Source organism: Bos grunniens, chromosome 12 (genome assembly GCF_055505025.1).
Source record: "Bos grunniens cultivar Pamir isolate PY7600 chromosome 12, Bosgru_T2T1.0, whole genome shotgun sequence".
NCBI lineage: Eukaryota > Metazoa > Chordata > Mammalia > Artiodactyla > Bovidae > Bos > Bos grunniens.
The window spans coordinates 59,923,172-59,941,118 of record NC_141176.1 but is presented as its reverse complement, the minus strand read 5'-3'; positions in this window follow the sequence as shown (position 1 = coordinate 59,941,118).

Sequence of the window (17,947 nt, the reverse complement as noted above, 5' to 3'; positions counted from 1 at the left end):
AAATAAACTTATGAATCATTTTAAAATAGCTATTTAATGCTTGTGTGTTCAACATTAGATTAAATGTAGAGAAAAACACTACATACTTAAAAACTAGATTAAAAAAGTTTAGACAATATAAAACAATAGCATTTCAAGGCATTATAATAATGTGGGTTAGTTAAAATTATGAAAGAATGATCAGTCTGGAAAGAGAACAGTCAAGAAACAGTATCAAACCTATGAACAGTGAAAGAAACTACACAGTACACATGAAATTCATGGTACTGATGGGACTACTGAATTTTACATCCTTGCCAAGTCATAAATAATAGAAAATTAGACAGATTGATCTTTTCCATCCTTCACCAGTGCAGCTCTATATTTCTGTTCTCCATAACAACTTCTGGTAGCATTCCAGTTAAAAAAAAAAAAAAAGGTACAAACAAAAAGCTGTTAGAGTAAATACACTTGACAAACCAAGAGTAAAAAAGCAAAAATACAAACATTTATTCTTGGAAAATATTTTCACCCTGTTTTTTAATAAAATTTCTCATTGTACAAATCACGTAGGTGTAAAGGCAATTCAGAATTTTTTTTTTCTTTTCCTTACTTTATTAATCCTGCGTTCTTGTTTCTGGAAAGAATAATATTATGCCAGAGGATACACAACACCTGCTAATGACCTTAAGTGGGGTTTGCAGATGGTCAGAAATAAAAGAATGACTCCCAGTGCCCATGGAAATGAGAGAAATACAGCTGTGTAAAGTCATAACAGCTTGTTATTTTGTGATGGTTGGTTGTCTGTGATTCCCCATTTTTGAAAATTTAAATTATAAAAACAAACACCTGTTTAAGCAACTCGCAGCACATCATTAATTCACACTACTACAGGGAAAAAACTATGTTCATCCTTGAGATTGTGCTTTCCAGGTGATATGCATTCAAGTAGTAACAAAAGCAGATAAGAATTATTAAAATATTCTCAACTTCTAACCTGAAAATGTCCACTCTCTTCACAGTAAAAAACAGTTCTTTGTGTTTTTTTTTTCTTTTTATATACATAAAAGGAAAATCTAGATCTTTCTTATAGTGGCTAGCAGTTATTAAAGTCTATTTAAAAGGAACTGTGCTATTATTCATATATATAAGCCATTTTGAAGAATATAAACACTAATAAGATTGCCTTTTGTCTAAATCTTCAAACATGCATTATCGTTAATTTATACACATAAAATGGCTTTTTAGGAGGTGAACAGCTGTCTTGTCCATAGATGTGATTAAATTACTGGATAAAATTTCACAGCAGATAACCTACTCAAGGACGGCACAGGAGCAGCAGTTTTAGAAAAGGTAGAGGATCCAGAGATCAAATTGCCAACATCCCTTGGATCATCAAAAAAGCAAGAGAGTTCCAGAAAAACATCTATTTCTGCTTTATTGACAATGCCAAAGCCTTTGGCTGTGTGGATGAAAATAAACTGTGGAAAATTCTGAAAGAGATGGGAAACCAGAACACTTGACCTGCCTCTTGAGAATGTGTATGCAGGTCAGGAAGCAACAGTTAGAACTGGACCTGGAACAACAGACTGTTTCCAAATAGGAAAAGGAGTACATCAAGGCTGTATATTGTCACCCTGCTTATTTAACTTATATGCAGCGTACATCATGAGAAACGCTGGGCTGGATGAAGCACAAGCTGGAATCCTGGAATCAAGATTGCCGGGAGAAATATAAACCTCAGATATGCAGATGACACCACCCTTGTGGCAGAAAGCGAAGAAGAACTAGAGAGCCTCTTGATGAAAGTGAAAGAGGAGAGTGAAAAAGTTGGCTTAAAGCTTAACATTCAGAAAACGAAGATCATGGCGTCTGGTCCCTTCACTTCATGGCAAATAGATGTGAAAACAGTAGAAACAGTGGCTGACTTTATTTGGGGGGCTCCAAAATCACTCCAGGTGGTGATTGCAAGCCATGAAATTAAAAGACACTTACTCCTTGGAAGGAAAGTTATGACAGACCTAGACAGCATATTAAAAAACAGAGACATACTTTGTCAGCAAAGGTCCATCTAGTCAAGGCTATGGTTTTTCCAGTAGTCATGTATGGATGTGAGAGTTGGACTATAAAGAAAGCTGAGTGTCAAAGAATTGATGCTTCTGAACTGTGGTGTTGGAGAAGACTCTTGAGAGTCTCTTGGACTGCAACGAAATCCAACAAGTCCATCCAAAAGGAGATCAGTCCTGGGTGTTCATCGGAAGGACTGATGTTGAAGCTGAAACTCCAATACTTAGGCCACCTGATGCAAAGAGCTGACTCATTTGAAAAGACCCTGATTCTGGGAAAGATTGAGGGCAGGAGGAGAAGGGGACGACAGAGGATGAGATGGTTGGATGGCATCACTGACTCAATGGACATGGGTTTGGGTAGACTCCGGGAGTTGGTGATGCACAGGGAGGCCTGGCGTGCTGCAGTTCATGGTGTCACAAAGAGTCAGACACGACTGAGCGACTGAACTGGAACTGGAACCCACTCAAGTCTGAAAGTTAACTAAATGAATATTTCTCAGTTTTTATAACCTTAGTAAGTTCTACAGCATCATGATCTATTTATTTGTCCCTTCTTCAAAATGACAATAATTAACAGAATCAAAACATTTTTATGTAATTATATTTACTCAAGAATTGGTAGGCTAATAAATATAGTTATATTTAGGATTCAAAGACATTTATGCTTACTCATTATTTTGTTTAATACATGTAAAATGTACATTCACATATCAGATTCTGAATGTGAATCCAAACACTTTCCTTCATGCATGTGCTTTTCTTCATTCATGATTTGAAGTTTTGAGTTGTAACTTTTGCATAAACAGTATTTAGAAATTTCATTTTCCATTAAAAAAATTTGAAATTATACATGGATCAGCTTTAAAGCAATCTGATCCTGTTATCTTTTTAGACTGACACACTTTGCCAATTTTTTTAGTCGACTCAACCTACCCACATCTACCAAGATGCTTTAGCAGTTCCCCTTTATTATGTTTTCCACAGTTGTCATAGACAAGATTATCTGTCTTACATATGGATATGAAATTCGTTTATGATAAATTTAACTAATCTAAATGATTATAAAGCAAGTGCAACATAAACAGGGGAAAGTATGAACACCTAACCTGAAGCACTCTATTCAGCTTGGAGAAAAGGGAAAGCAAAAGTGCGCAGATGTTTTAGAGGAAACTTCTGCCACCAGCTCACCTTTGTATAAAAATCAGTCAGCATGTTTTCATAGGCAATGGCAAGTGGTCAACGTTTGGTCAAGAGGCTTTCTAATGTGACTTGATCATTAATTGTTTCATCATTTTTCAATTTTTTTTTATATTGGGAAATCTGAGTAAAGCAAATGAATTCAGGTTACTTGCTCTTCTTTGGTTCAGTGCCTCAGGGATTTTCCATTGATTCAGGAAATGGATGTTTATGTTCTTAGGCAGTAAAACTTTGTGTAATGTGAATAAAGGAATGTATCACTAGTAATCTGACATGGATGTTGTCCTACTCATGCTTCTGAAGTCAGCCCCATCACATCTTTCCCGACACATTCAGATAGAGATCAGTGAACATTTCATCTGCTCTCATAGCATCTCATTCATAGATCATTTAGCAGGGATAAACCTTTGCTTAAATGTCCACTTTCCAAATCAGTGATGAGCAACTAATCCTTTGTGATTTTTATTGTAGGAGTGCCCAGTCATTGAAAGTGTATATCACTGTGCAGAAAAGCAAAGATTATAATCTTCCCATGGTGTTCTGTTATGATAACTAATGTATAATTACCCTTATGGCTCTATTAATTCTTCCAATCAAAAGTGGCACAAACTAATATGATGCACCCACATGCCTGAAATGTATAGATATAATTGGCTTAATTAAATCAGATTAACTTATAAAAAGTTTTTATATATCAAATATATTGTGTTTAAAGAACATGGTTTCTTGGGTTAAAGTTCTCCAGTAAAATACCGTATTTCAAATTAATACATAAATTTAAAATATATGAGGAAAGTTATTTTTTTTATTTCTGGTATAGCAATGGTCATAAATAAATTCAAGGTAAATTATAACATGGATGTTTAACATGAGAAACAATATAAAGACTGTGGCAAGGATTCTATTGGGAAAAGTACTAGACCACAGGCATAGAAATTGGGTTAAGATTTAGAAGTGACAGGCACAGAAAATTTTGATGTATCAATTTAAAAATGTCTAGGGTGCTGTCTCTAGAACAATGATTTTATACCAGGATTGATTTTCTATCCCCAGGTAAATTTTGGTAATATTTGGAGATGATTTCAGTTGTCACAACTGTTGGAGAGGGGAAGTTGTTACTAATACTATCTAATCTATAAAGGGCAGAAATGCTGCTACATATCCTAAAACCCCCAGGATAGCCAGCCACACTGTTCCCTAAAAAGAATCATTCAACCCAAGATGAAAATAGTCAAGGCTGAGAAATCTTGCTGTAGAGGTGATGATAATGAAAATGACAATGATGACGTTTATTTCATTATTAATTTTCCCTGAAAAGACAAGATATATTTCTATCAATTGTAATTATAGTATGTCAATTGTAATTATAGTATAGTTAATGTAATTATAGTGTAGCATTTTAAAAGCTGTTAGATTGTGAAATTTATTTTTAAAACATGAATTTGTTTATTTGCTGTTATTCCATAAGAAAATGTTTTTGCATTTATTAATGTTCTAATGTCATTTTCTGAGTATGAAGAAAATTTATGAAATTGTAACCAACTCACTAAAAATCATACATAGTCCTAGATGTATCCTTCAATCATATAAATACCACTTGAATTGCAGATAATAATTTTTATCCTTTGGCAATTGGCATTGTCACTTCCACTCTATAGTAGTAAGGGATTTGATTTATGTTATACCTGAATGGTCTAATGGTTTCCCCTACTTTCTTCAATTTATCCTTTAATTCTTCTGAATTTTGCAATAAGGAGTTCATGATCTCAGCCACAGTCAGCTCCGGGTCTTGACTGGATAGAGTTTCTCCATCATTGGCTGCAAAGAATATAAACAATCTGATTTCAGTATTGACTGAAATACATTCAAGGGATTAGATCTGATAGACAGAGTGCCTGAAGAACTATGGGTGGAGGTTTGTGACATTGAACAGGAGGCAGTGATCAAGCTCATCCCCAAGGAAAAGAAATGCAATAAGGCAAAATGGTTGTCTGAGGAAGCCTTACAAATAGGTGAGAAAAGAAGAGAAGCTAAAGGCAAAGGAGTAAACAAAAGATACACCCTTTTGAATGCAGAGTTCCAAAGAATAGCACGTAGAGATAACAAAGCCTTCCTCGATGATCAGTGAAAAGGAATAGAGGAAAACAATAGAATGGGAAAGACTAGAGATCTCTTCAAGAAAATTAGAGATACCAAGGGAATGTTTCATACAAAGATGGGCACAACAAAGGACAGAAACAGTATGGACCTAACAGAAGCAGAAGATGTTAAGAAGAGGTGGCAAGAATACACAGAAGAACTATACTAACTAAAAAGATCTGCATGACCCAGATAATCACGATGGTGTGATCACTCACCTAGAACCAGACATCCTGGAATGTGAAGTCAAGTGGGTCTTAGGAAGCATCATTACGAACAAAGCTAGTGGAGGTGATGGTATTCCAGTTGAGCTATTTCAAACCCTAAAAGATAATGCAGTGAAGGTGATGCTGCCCTCAATATGCCAGCAAATTTGGAAAACTCAGCAGTAGCCACAGGCTGAAAAAGGTCAGTTTTAATTCCAAGCCCAAAGAAAGGCAATGCCAAAGAATGTTCAAGTGAAAGTGAAAGTCATTCAGTCATATCTGACTCTTTGAGACCCCATGGACTGTACTGTCCATGGAATTCTCCAGGCCAGAACACTGGAGTGGGTAGCCTTTCCCTTCTCCAGGGAATCTTCCCAACCCAGAGATTGAACCCAGGTCTCCCGCATTGCAGGCAGATTCTTTACCAGCTGAGCCACAAGGGAAGCCCAAGAACACTGGAGTGGATAGCCTATTCCTTCTCAGGTGGATCTTCCCGACCCAGGAATCAAACCGGGTCTCCTGCATTGCACCAACTGAGCTATCAGGGAAGCCCAAAGAATGTTCAGACTACTGCACAATTGCATTCATCTCACATACTGGCAAAGTAATTCTCAAAATTCTCCAAACCAGGCTTCAAAAGTAGGTGAACTGTGAATCTTTGGATGTTCAAGCTAGATTTAGAAGAGCCAGAGGAAACAGAGATCAAATTGCCAAGTCCAATGGATAAATGAAAAATCAAGAGTTCCACAAAAACTTCTGCTTTACTGATTATGCCAAAGCCTTTCACTATGTGGATCACAATAAACTGTGGAAAATTCTTCAAGAGATGGGTATACCAGACCACCTTACCTGCCTCCAAAGAAGTCTGTATGAAGGTCAAGAAGCCACAGTTAGAACTTGACATAGAACAACAGGCTATTTCCAAATAGGGAAAGGAGTATGTCAAGGCTGTATATTGTCACCCTGCTTATTTAACTTAAAAGCAGAGTACATAATACAGTGTTTCCCAACACTAAGGGAATGATTGTTCTCTGCATTAGTGCTTTTCACTTTAGTTTTTAGAGTTCTCCAATATTTAACCAATTCTTCTAACAATTTTTCCCTGCAGAAATCATGTGGTCTATGTTTGCCTGACTGGACCCAGAAATAATAGAGACCATTTAGAGAAGGTCTGGAGCCCTTCTAAGAATCAGCTTCCTCAGCAGCATGGGAACACACCTGGCAAATGTAAACTTTTCGTATTCACAGATTTCCCGAAAAACATAAAATATATAAAACTTTTACATAATTTCATTATATACTATCCAGAAATTCTTTTTCTCCCACATAATGGTGTATATAACGCATAATTTTTCCCAGCTTAACATCACTTTAATAGGCAGATTGGGGGAAAAAAACAACAACTAGGTTATAAAATCAGACAGAACTAAGTTTCGCTGTGTTCCTGAGGCATTTTCTATAGACTTTCATTATCTATATTCTCATTGTATATCATTGTAACCCTTTTAGGTTTTTGACTCACTGGTATATGAGTAACTTAAAGATAATGGTGATTAACCTTTGTTTTAGTATATGTAAAATAACACAAAACATAAGGTAGGTGCTCCAAAGATGTTAAGAAAATTCAACCGTGCATATTGTAAATTGTAACATGGTATAACCCCATGAGCTGATATTTTTTCAATGGTACTAGAAATTCATGTGAAAAGAAATTTGATTCAGTTTATACTATGAAGTGATACACACATATTCTCTCTTGCAAAAATATCTTTCATGATTTTCCAGGAAAAAATTGGAGGCATATAGATTGGCAGCATATTGTCTATCCATAAAGTCCCTAAAATGACTCGAGGGACAAAGATGATTCTCTCAAAGATCAATTAAGTTCAGTTCAGTTTCAGTTTAGTCGCACAGTTGTGTCTGACTCTTTGTGATCCCATGGACTGTAGCACACCAGGCCTCCCTGTCCATCACCAACTCCTGGAGTGCACCCAAACACATTGACCCAGTGATGCCATCCAAGCATCTCATTCTCTGCACCCCCCTACTCCTCCTGCCCTCAAGCTTTCCCAGCTTCAGGGTCTTTTCAAATGGGTCAGCTCTTTGAATCAGGTGGCCAAAGTATTGGAGTTTCAGCATCAGTCCTTCCAATGAATATTCAAGACTGATCTCTTTTAGGATGGACTTGTTGGATCTCCTTGCAGTCCAAAGGAATCTTAAGAATATTCTCCAAGACCACAGTTCAAAAGCATCAATTCTTAGTGCTCAGCTTTCTTTATAGTCCAACTCTCACATCCATACATGACTACTGGAGAAACCATAGCCTCAACTAGATGGACCTTTGCTGGCAAAGTAATATCTCTGCTTTTTAATATGCTTTCTACGCTGGTCATAACTTTTATTCCAAGGACCAAGTGTCTTTTAATTTCATGGCTACAATCACCATCTGCAGTGATTTTGGAGCCCCAAATATAAAGTCAGCCAATGTTTCTACTGTTACCCCATCTATTTGCCATGAAGTGATGGGACCAGATGCCATGATCTTTGTTTTCTGAATATTGAGCTTTAAGCCAACTTTTCACTCTCCTGTTTTACTTTCATCAAGAGACTCTTTAATTCTTCTTCACTTTTGCCATAAGGGTGGTGTCATTTGCATATCTGAGGTTATTGATATTTCTCCCAGCAATCTTGATTCCAGCTTGTGCTTCTTCCAGCCCAGCATTTCTCATGATGTACTCTGGATATAAGCTAAATTAGCATGGTGACAATATACAGCCTTGACGTACTCCTTTCCCAATTTGGAATCAGTCTGTTATTCCATGTCCAGTTCTAACTGTTGCTTCCTGAACTGCATGTAGATTTCTCAAGACGCAGGTAAGGTGGGCTGATAGTCCCATCTTTTGAAGAATTTTCCACAGTTTATTGTGATCCACACAGCCAAAGGCTTTGGCATAGTTAATAAAGCAGATATAGATATTTTTCTGGAAATCTCTTGCTTTTTTGATGATCCGGTGGATGTTGGCAATTTGATCTCTGATTCCTCTGCCTTTTCTACAAACAGCTTGAACATCTGGAAGTTCATGGTTCAGGTATTGCTGAAGCCTGACTTAGAGAATTTTGAGCACTACTTTGCTAGTGTGTGAGATGAGTGTAATTGTATCGTAGTTTGAGCATTCTTTGGCATTGCCTTTCTTAGGGATTGGAATGAAAACTGGACTTTTCCAGTCCCGTGGCCACACTGAGTTTTCCAAATATGCTGGCATATTGAGAGCAGCACTTTCATAGCATCATCTTTTAGGATTTGAAATAGCTCAACTGGAATTCCATCACCTCCACTAGCTTTGTTCGTAGTGATGCTTCCTAAGGCCTACTTGACTTCACATTCCAGGATGTCTGGATCTAGGTGAGTGATCACACCATAGTGATTATCTGGGTTGTGAAGATTCTTTTTCTATAGTTCTTCTGTATTCTTGCTATCTCTTCTTAATATCTTCTGCTTCTGTTAGGTTCATACCATTCTGTCCTTTATTGATTCCATCTTTGCATAAAATGTTCCCTTGGTATTTCTAATTTTCTTGAAGAGATCTCTAGTCTTCCCCATTTTATTATTTTCCTCTATTTCTTTGCACTGATCACCGAGGAAGGCTTTATTATCTCTCCTTGCTATTCTTTGGAGCTCTGCATTCAAATGGGTGTATCTTTCCTTTTCTCCTTTGGTTTTCCCCTCCCTGGTTTTCAAAGCTATTTGTAAGGCCTTCTAATTAGGGTGTGCAATTATCTTAATGTACTATGTAGCAACAATATGATATGTAGCCATAGTGATTGCTTCTATGACTTTTTTATTGAAAATAAAATAATAAAAAGACAGCCATTAAAATGGCTTTATTTTTCTTACTGGTAAATATAAAACTTTCAGTGCATCTTCAAAGTTTTTCACCTGTTAATGCCCACAAAAATTAATAGATTTTAAAACAGGTAGAGAACTTTTGTCTCCTTTCACTTAAATTTTTTGCTCTCTACTCTGCTTCTGCTAATCTCATTAATTGGATCATCAATCTCTAATATTTTCAATTTATCACTCAAATATTCAATGGCTTCACTGACACAATGAAGCATGGATGTCATACACACTGCAAAATTATATGAATTAATAGTCATCAGAGAATTAAACTTCACTGAACAAATTCCCTCTACAGTAGAAGAAACTGATTTATTTTGCTAGAGGTCTTCATCCTCTTATCTATCATGTTTTGTTCTTCTTGTCTCATCTGGAAAACTACTTCTCAACTTGACTGCAACTGCTTCAAAAGTTCTATTTCACTACTAAACTTTCTGGTCCCACTAAGAAATCCTTTTTAGACAAATATAAGAAGGATGCCATGAAAAACTGCTTATCTTGCAAATGAAAAGTCAAATGATACTTCAATTACATCCCAACACTTTAGGGACATTCTACAATTATCCTTTGTGGTATGCTTTAAATCAGCCATCTGGATTTCAATAATATTTAGGCTCAAAATTTTGAATGGGGAATTAAGCCTTTCTATAACAGCTCTCCCAATGCTCAAATCCTCATACTGATTCTGCTTTGCAGCATGAATTAAACTATGTTATGATCCATGCTGAAAATGATATGTCTTTACTAAGCTGATGGGAAAATCACCGTAACATTTATCAGTATCACACCAGGCTATTATGTCCACTGCTGGAACAGACATTACTTGTTCAAGCACTTCTGTCATAAGCAAGCAGATTGTATTTCCTTGCTACTCATTTTTGGCCAGAGGTCTGGTCTCTCCAGTGGGAAACTAGAGTTTTGAGTTATGCTAGTATTTCCCACTACTGTGATTCAGAGCCCTTATTGAATACATAGTAATCATGTGTCTTTTTCTGTTTGGAATTAAAGTCATTAACAAATGCTAGATATTCATTTCAATCCTGAACTTTAAAAAATGAAATTAAATCCAACATAAAATTTTTGAGCATCAATTTTGCTTCTCAACATAGGTTATAGAAACATATGAACTTAGGAAATGGTCTCTTCCCTTAATAAATGTTTAATATTTCTTGAACTGAAGTGATATTGAGTTGAACAATTGATAGATACAGAAGATAGAATATCACATTAGCCAATAATCATAAATTTGTTTGGTATACATTGTCTATATTTTCATTAAATTAAGACAAAATAGCTGATTTTTATTTATTTTAACTTAAAACTTTCATTTTGTTTATGTGCACACTCACCTGCTGCCCAAGATTTATCTTAGATTAAAACATATTTTATTGGGTTTCCCTGGTGGCTCAGAGGTTAAAGCATCTGCTGCAGTGTGGGAGATCTGGGTTCGATTCCTGGGTTGGGAAGATCCCCTGGAGAAGGAAATGGCAACCCACTCCAGTATTCTTGCCTGGAGAATCCCATGGACGGAGGAGCCTCCAAATATATTTTGGAGGCCTGACCTGATGATATTCTCCTTATATAGTTCAGATTCATCACCTACATTCTTTACTTTATCATTTACCTCCATTGAAGTGCTTCACAGCCTTTTTTGATGCCAATGGTGTCCTTGCATAAATTCAGTTCGGTTTATTTCAGTTGTTCAGTAGTGTCCGACTATGTGGCCCCATAGACTGCAGCATGCCAGGCTTCCCTGTCTATCACCAACTTCCAGAGTTTACTCAAACTCATGTTCCACTGAGTCGGTGATGCCATCCAACCATCTCATCCTCTGTTGTTCCCTTCTCCTCCTGCCTTCAATCTCTCCCAGCATCAAGGTCTTTTCAAATGAGTCAGCTCTTCTCATCAGGTGGCCAAAGTATTGGAGTTCCAGCTTCAACATTAGTCCTTCCAATGAATATTCAGGACTCATTTCCTTTAGGATGGACTGGTTGGATCTCCTTGCAGTCCAAGCGACTTTCAAGAGTCTTCTCCAATACTACAGTTCAAAAGCATCAATTCTTCTGTGCTCAACTTTCTTTATAGTCCACCTCTCATCCATACATGACTACTGGAAAAACTAGATGGACCTTTCTTGGCAAAGTAATATCTCTGCTTCTTAATATGCTCTTAAGTTTGGTTATAATTTTTTTATTCCAAGGAGCAGGCATTTTTAAATTTCATGGCTGCAATCACCATCTGCAGTGATTTTGGAGCCCAGAAAAATAAAGTCTGCCACTGTTTCCACTGTTTGTCCATCTATTTGCTATGAAGTGGTGGGACCAGATGCCATGATCTTAGTTTTCTGAATGTTGAGCTTTAAGCCAACTTTTTCACTCTCCTCTTTCACTTTTATCAAGAGGCTCATTAGTTCTTCTTCACTTTCTGCCCTAAGGGTGGTGTCATCTGCATATCTGAGGTTGTTGATATTTCTCCTGGAAATCTTGATTCCAATTTGTGCTTCCTACAATCCAGTGTTTCTCATGATATACTCTGTATATAAGTTAAATAAGCACGGTGACAATATACAGCCTTGACATTCTCCTTTCCCGATTTGGAACCAGTCTGTTGTTCCATGTCAAATTCTAACTGTTGTTTCCTGACTTGCATACAGATTCTCTAGAGGCAGGTCAGGTGGGCTGGTATTCCCATCTCTTTCAGAATTTTCCACAGTTTATTGTGATCCACACAAAGGATTTGGCATAGTCAATAAAGCAGAAATAGATGCTTTTCTGGAACTCTCTTGCATTTTCGATGATCCAGCAGATGTTGGCAATTTGATCTCTGGTTCCTCTACCTTTTCTACAAACAGCTTGAACATCTGGAAGTTCATGGTTCAGGTATTGCTGAAGAATTTTGAGCACTATTTTGCTAGTGTGTGAGATGAGAGCAATTGTATGGTAGTTTGAGCATTCTTTGGCATTGCCTTTCTTAGAGATTGGAATGAAAACTGACCTTTTCCAGTCCTGAGGCCACTGCTGAATTTTCCAAATTTTCTGGCATATTGAGAGCAGCACTTTCATAGCATCATCTTTTAGGATTTGAAATAGCTCAACTGGAATTCCATCACCTCCACTAGCTTTGTTCATAGTGATGCTTTCTAAGGCCCACTTGACTTCACATTCCACGATGTCTGGCTCTAGGTGAGTGATCACACCATCGTGGTTTTCTGGATCATGAAGATCTTTTTTGTACAGTTGTTCTGTGTATTATTGCTATCTCATCTTAATATCTTCTGCTTCTGTTAAGTTCATACCATTTCTGTCCTCTATTGAGTCCATCTTTGCATGAAATTTTCCCTTGGTATTTCTAATTTTCTTGAAGAGATCTCTAGTGTTTCCCATTCTATTGTTTTCCTCTATTTCTTTGCACTGATCACTGAGGAAGGGTTTCTTATCTCTCCTTGCTATTCTTTGGAACTCTGCATTCAAATGGCTGTATCTTTCCTTTTGTCTTTTGGGTTTTGCTTCTTTTCTTTTCACAGGTATTTCACAGCCCTCCTCAGACAGCCATTTTGCTTTTCTGCATTTCTTTTTCTTGGGGATATTCTTGACCCCTGTATCCTGTACAATGTCATGAACCTCCATCCATAGTTCAGGCACTCTGTCTATCAGATCTAGTCCCTTAAATGTATTTCTCACTTCCACTGTATTGCTTTACACTTATTGGTCCCTCTTTGTGAGTTTTTTCTCCTGATCTCTTACTCCTGAATTACTTATGTTAGGTGTTAACTCAGATGTCCCATTCCAGAATTCTTTCCTCAATCATGTGCTGTGGGTGTGCTAAATCTCTTCAGTCATATCCCACTCTTTGTGACCCTATGGACTTTAGCTCACCAAGCTCATCTGACCATGGGATTCTCCAGAAAGAATACTGGAGTGGGTTGCCATGCTCTCCTCCAGGGAATCTTCTCAAACTAGGAATCAAACTTGCATCTCTTACATCTCCTACATTGACAAGCAGGTTCCTTACCAGTAGCACCACCTGGGAAACTCTTTCTCAATCATATTATATGTAAGTTTCACTACTCAGCTTAGTCAACTTCTATCCTATTGCTTTATTCCCTTCATAATTCTACTATATGAAATTTCTCCCTTCTTTTCCTTCTTTTCTTTCTCACCCTCCTCTCCTCCCTCCTTATTTTCTTCCTGCCTTTTTTTTTTGTCTTCATCTCATTCTGATGCACTGTCTCTAGCCTCATTTTTAACTATTATATTGCTTTATTAACTCTTTCCCTTTCTCTGAAAGATTACTTAAAAAATAAAACAGAAACCATGCTGGATATTTCAGTAAAGAAGTAAATACATGGAATTATTTTCACAAATATTGGAGAACTGGAAAAATAAAAGACAACACTCAAGTATCACAGACATTTGCAACTTCAGGCATCAGCCTGCTACCACTGTAGGCATCATAAAAAAAAAAAAAAAAAAAATCAGAGGAAAAGACCACAAGAATCTAAGAACTCAAAGAATTGGTCCACAAAGACAGGCTCAAACTTCTGGGAAGACAATAAACTGACTGTTGGTGGTAATTTAAGAACTTGGAGAAACGGGTCCAGTGGAAATGAGACTGCTAAGCATGGATATTATCTGGTTAGTGGTTAAGAAGCTGGGTAGCAAATGATATGTTGCAGCAGAGATAAATGTTTAATAACCAATATATCTCATCCTTTTTGTACACTATATCCACACTTATATTCATTATAATGAACTTATATCCAATAACAAATACAACTTTATTCTTTTACCTAACATGATGCAATTGTTTTTCATGCATAGACAACAAGATGCTTTCCAAGAGACAGCACAGGATGCTAAGGCTCATTTTATTCAACTCAGAAAATATCATATTATCCACCTCTTATTTATTTTGATTAATCCTCTACTGGTGTTATAACACCTCTCTCATATTTATATATTGCAATATAAAGGCTGTAAAATTCACTATTAACAGACAACTTTCCTTTTACACAGTAATAAAAGAAAAATAAGAAGTGGAAATTAAAAAACTGGATGGTATAGTCGTGTGTGTGTGTGTGTTACAAGAAAAGTGAGTATATGCATACCTGCTACAATAAGTTTTTTTTTCCTCTAAACATAAGCCCATAGTTGATATGCCAATATTTTTTAATTCCTTATTTTTATCACCAATTTACATTCTCAGTAGGCTGATGTTGTTTAGTTTATGGGATGATCTAAAATCTGAATTTCAAAAATTCATTTCTAAAAGATCTAACATTTTTGTCTTCTGGCTTTTATAGGTTGCTGTAGTTTATTAAAGTATTATTAGTTTATTAATGTTTACTTTTAAACATGGAAGTACTAAGTTAAACCTGTGGGGTCTAAGTTAAACCTGTACTAAGTTAACCTGCAGTACTAAGATAAATCTGTGGGTCTAGCACACTCGTCCTTATCCCCAATGTGTATCAGCAACATATCTACCTTATGGGTATGACAGTCAATCACATCAGCCCATAACTATCCCAGTCTTTGCTCATTCAGTGGAACAAGGGGTTCAAAATGGTAAAGTGATAACTTCAACCTCCAGTTCAGTGAACCATTTTTCTATGCCCTGGTAGAAAGAAAAAAAACTAATGTTTTGGTACAGGAAAAGCTTTCTAAATGAATTGTTAGGTGTAACAGTATGACAGATAGGATTATAGAAATGTCTTCCCCCACCAAGATACTCATCTCCTAGTTATTCAACAGACATTAATCTTGGTAATTCTGTGGAGACATTAGTAATGTCTAATTGGATGACCTTAATATGACATTATCCTGGATTATCTAGGCGGGTTCAATGTATTCACATGAATCTTTAAAAACAGAATATGAAGGCAGAAGGGTCATTCGGACAGGTGCAGAGGAGAAATGAAGCATAAGGTTCCAGAGGTCAAAGAGATTGAAATTTAATGTAAGATAATACTCATTGTTGCCTTTGAGATAGAGGACAAGTACGATGAGATAGAGTATGTATGTAAATTGAGATGAGAAGAAACCCTGGATGACATCCAGAAAAGAAATGGGACCTTAGTCCTACAACCAAATTGAACTGGATTCTGACCCAAAATTTCTGCATGAGCTTTGAAGTGGATTTGTCTCCAGACAATCTAGAAAAGATTGCATCTGCTGCCACAAGAGTTCAGTCTTCTTGGACGCTAAGCCAAGAAAGTAGCCAGGCCCACCAGACATCTGATTGACAGAATTCTGACATCATAAATTCGTACTATTTTAAGTGAATGTTTGAGTTTGTGACAATTTGTTATGGCAGCAATAGAAAGCTAAAACAATAGTAATTTAAGCTTCTCTCATTTCACTCTTTGATTCTTGGATCTATACTTTCTGGCAATGGAAGAATATTGCCCATATTTTGATATCCATCTTAAAACATAGATCACACACCTGTAATATAGAATAGTAAAGCTTCATGGTATTACTTGTCAACTGGCAGTATAACTGAACCTTTACTGGGTCATTCTCTTTTCTGTCAAAGCAGCTGCTTGGGATGATTAAGTGTGTGAAAAAAAAGCCTGTGAATTTTATGGCACAAGCCCATTTCCACATTAATTTGCTTCAAATATTTCCTTTGTTCAAAAGCAACAAATCTATAGTTGGTGACGCTACCAAAACATTAGCAGAAAAGCCATAGCAGAGCCTCAGTATCTTTTGTTCTGATGTTGCCAAGTTAGACATTTAGCTGTGGAGATAAGCGAAATGAGTCTTATAGATGAAATTCCATATTGTTTGGCCCATGCAGAACTGCTATCCTTTCTACCACAGCCAATTTACAAATAAATATTAAGTATTAAGTTGGTTAGAAAAAAGAGATTGATATCCAAAAGAGGGGTCATTTATCCAGATGATTTTTTTTTCTTTTAAAAAAATTTTTTTATTATTATTATTTTTTACTTTACAATATTGTATTGGTTTTGCCATACATCAACATGTGTCTGCCATGGGTGTACACGTGTTCCCCATCCTGAACCCCCCTCCCACCTTCCTCCCCATACCATCCCTCTGGGTCATCCCAGTGCACCAGCCCCAAGCTTCCTGTATCCTGCATCAGACCTGAACTGGCGATTCGTTTCTTATATGATAATGAGGTGGATGAAACTGGAGCCTATTATACAGAGGAAAGTAAGCCAGAAAGAAAAACACCAATACAGTATACTAACGCATATATATGGAATTTAGAAAGATGCTAATGACAACCCTGTATGCGAGACAGCAAAAGAGACACTGATGTATAGAACAGTTTTTTGGACTCTGTGGGAGAGGGAGGGGGGTGATGATTTGGGAGAATGGCATTAAAACATGTATCCAGCTGATTACTGAAAGCCTTCTCTGAATTAGGTGAACTTTTGTCAGGTAAGCATTCAGTGGTAGACAAATGGCTTCATATTCTTCTCAGTCCAATAAGGGTATTGATATAGTCCTCTGAAGCCTTTGTCACCAACTTTCCAATTCTATTTCTGACTCATTTTCCAAATTTCTGATCATACAGCCAAACCATTAGCCACTGTTCCACAGATAAATGCGTATAAATCTATATATCTATTTACTTATTGATCCAGACAAAGAATCTACAAAAACATTGTGGATTGATGCTCTGCCCACTCAGATGATTTCCATTTACCATTGTCTTCTCAAGGACACACTTGTGATTGAAGTTATATTACTGCAGCAGTCTCTTCAATGACTAGATACATTATGTGCAAAAAAGGCCTATGTTACTTCCCTTTCAGTCAATTTGTCATAAGAGGCTGTGAGAAGAGGAGTGGCAATGTTTCAAGAGAAGATACTAAAGGAATCTGAGCCCCCTGCTCATTAAACTTCTTTGTACATTATTTACCTGCTTGAACCTGATCTCTAATGAATCATTTACATAGGATGATTGATGGCTTATGATTTGGTAGCCGGAAGATACACAACCAAATTGTTAGGATAAGCTGCATGATCCGATGTCTTGTGATAATTAAAATTTCCAGTTAGAAGCCAGAAAGTATTTCTCATAAGGAAATTTTTTTTAATGTTATATGTAGAAGAGGAAAATATGTTGCTTCATAACAATCCTAGGAGTTCTCAGTGCCCTGTTGGGCTTTGCCAAGTATTTCACAGAATAGCCCCTTATTTTTCCACAGACATTTATATATTAATACCAATGGAACTGCTGTGCGAAAGTTCATATGACATCATAGCTGTTATTACAGTGGCACTTCCTAAAGAATTTTCTCTTGCCCTCGGCCTCACTCACTAAACCTTGCCAGTCTTATTAGTTACACAAAGTGTGTATAACATATTGTTTTGGAAGTAGATGATATAAAGTGCCTTTGGATAGGTTGTATTTATATGCTGTAGTTCAGTGGATATTCATATCATTCAACGAGATGGCAAGACCCTCATTTTTATGGGATTTAA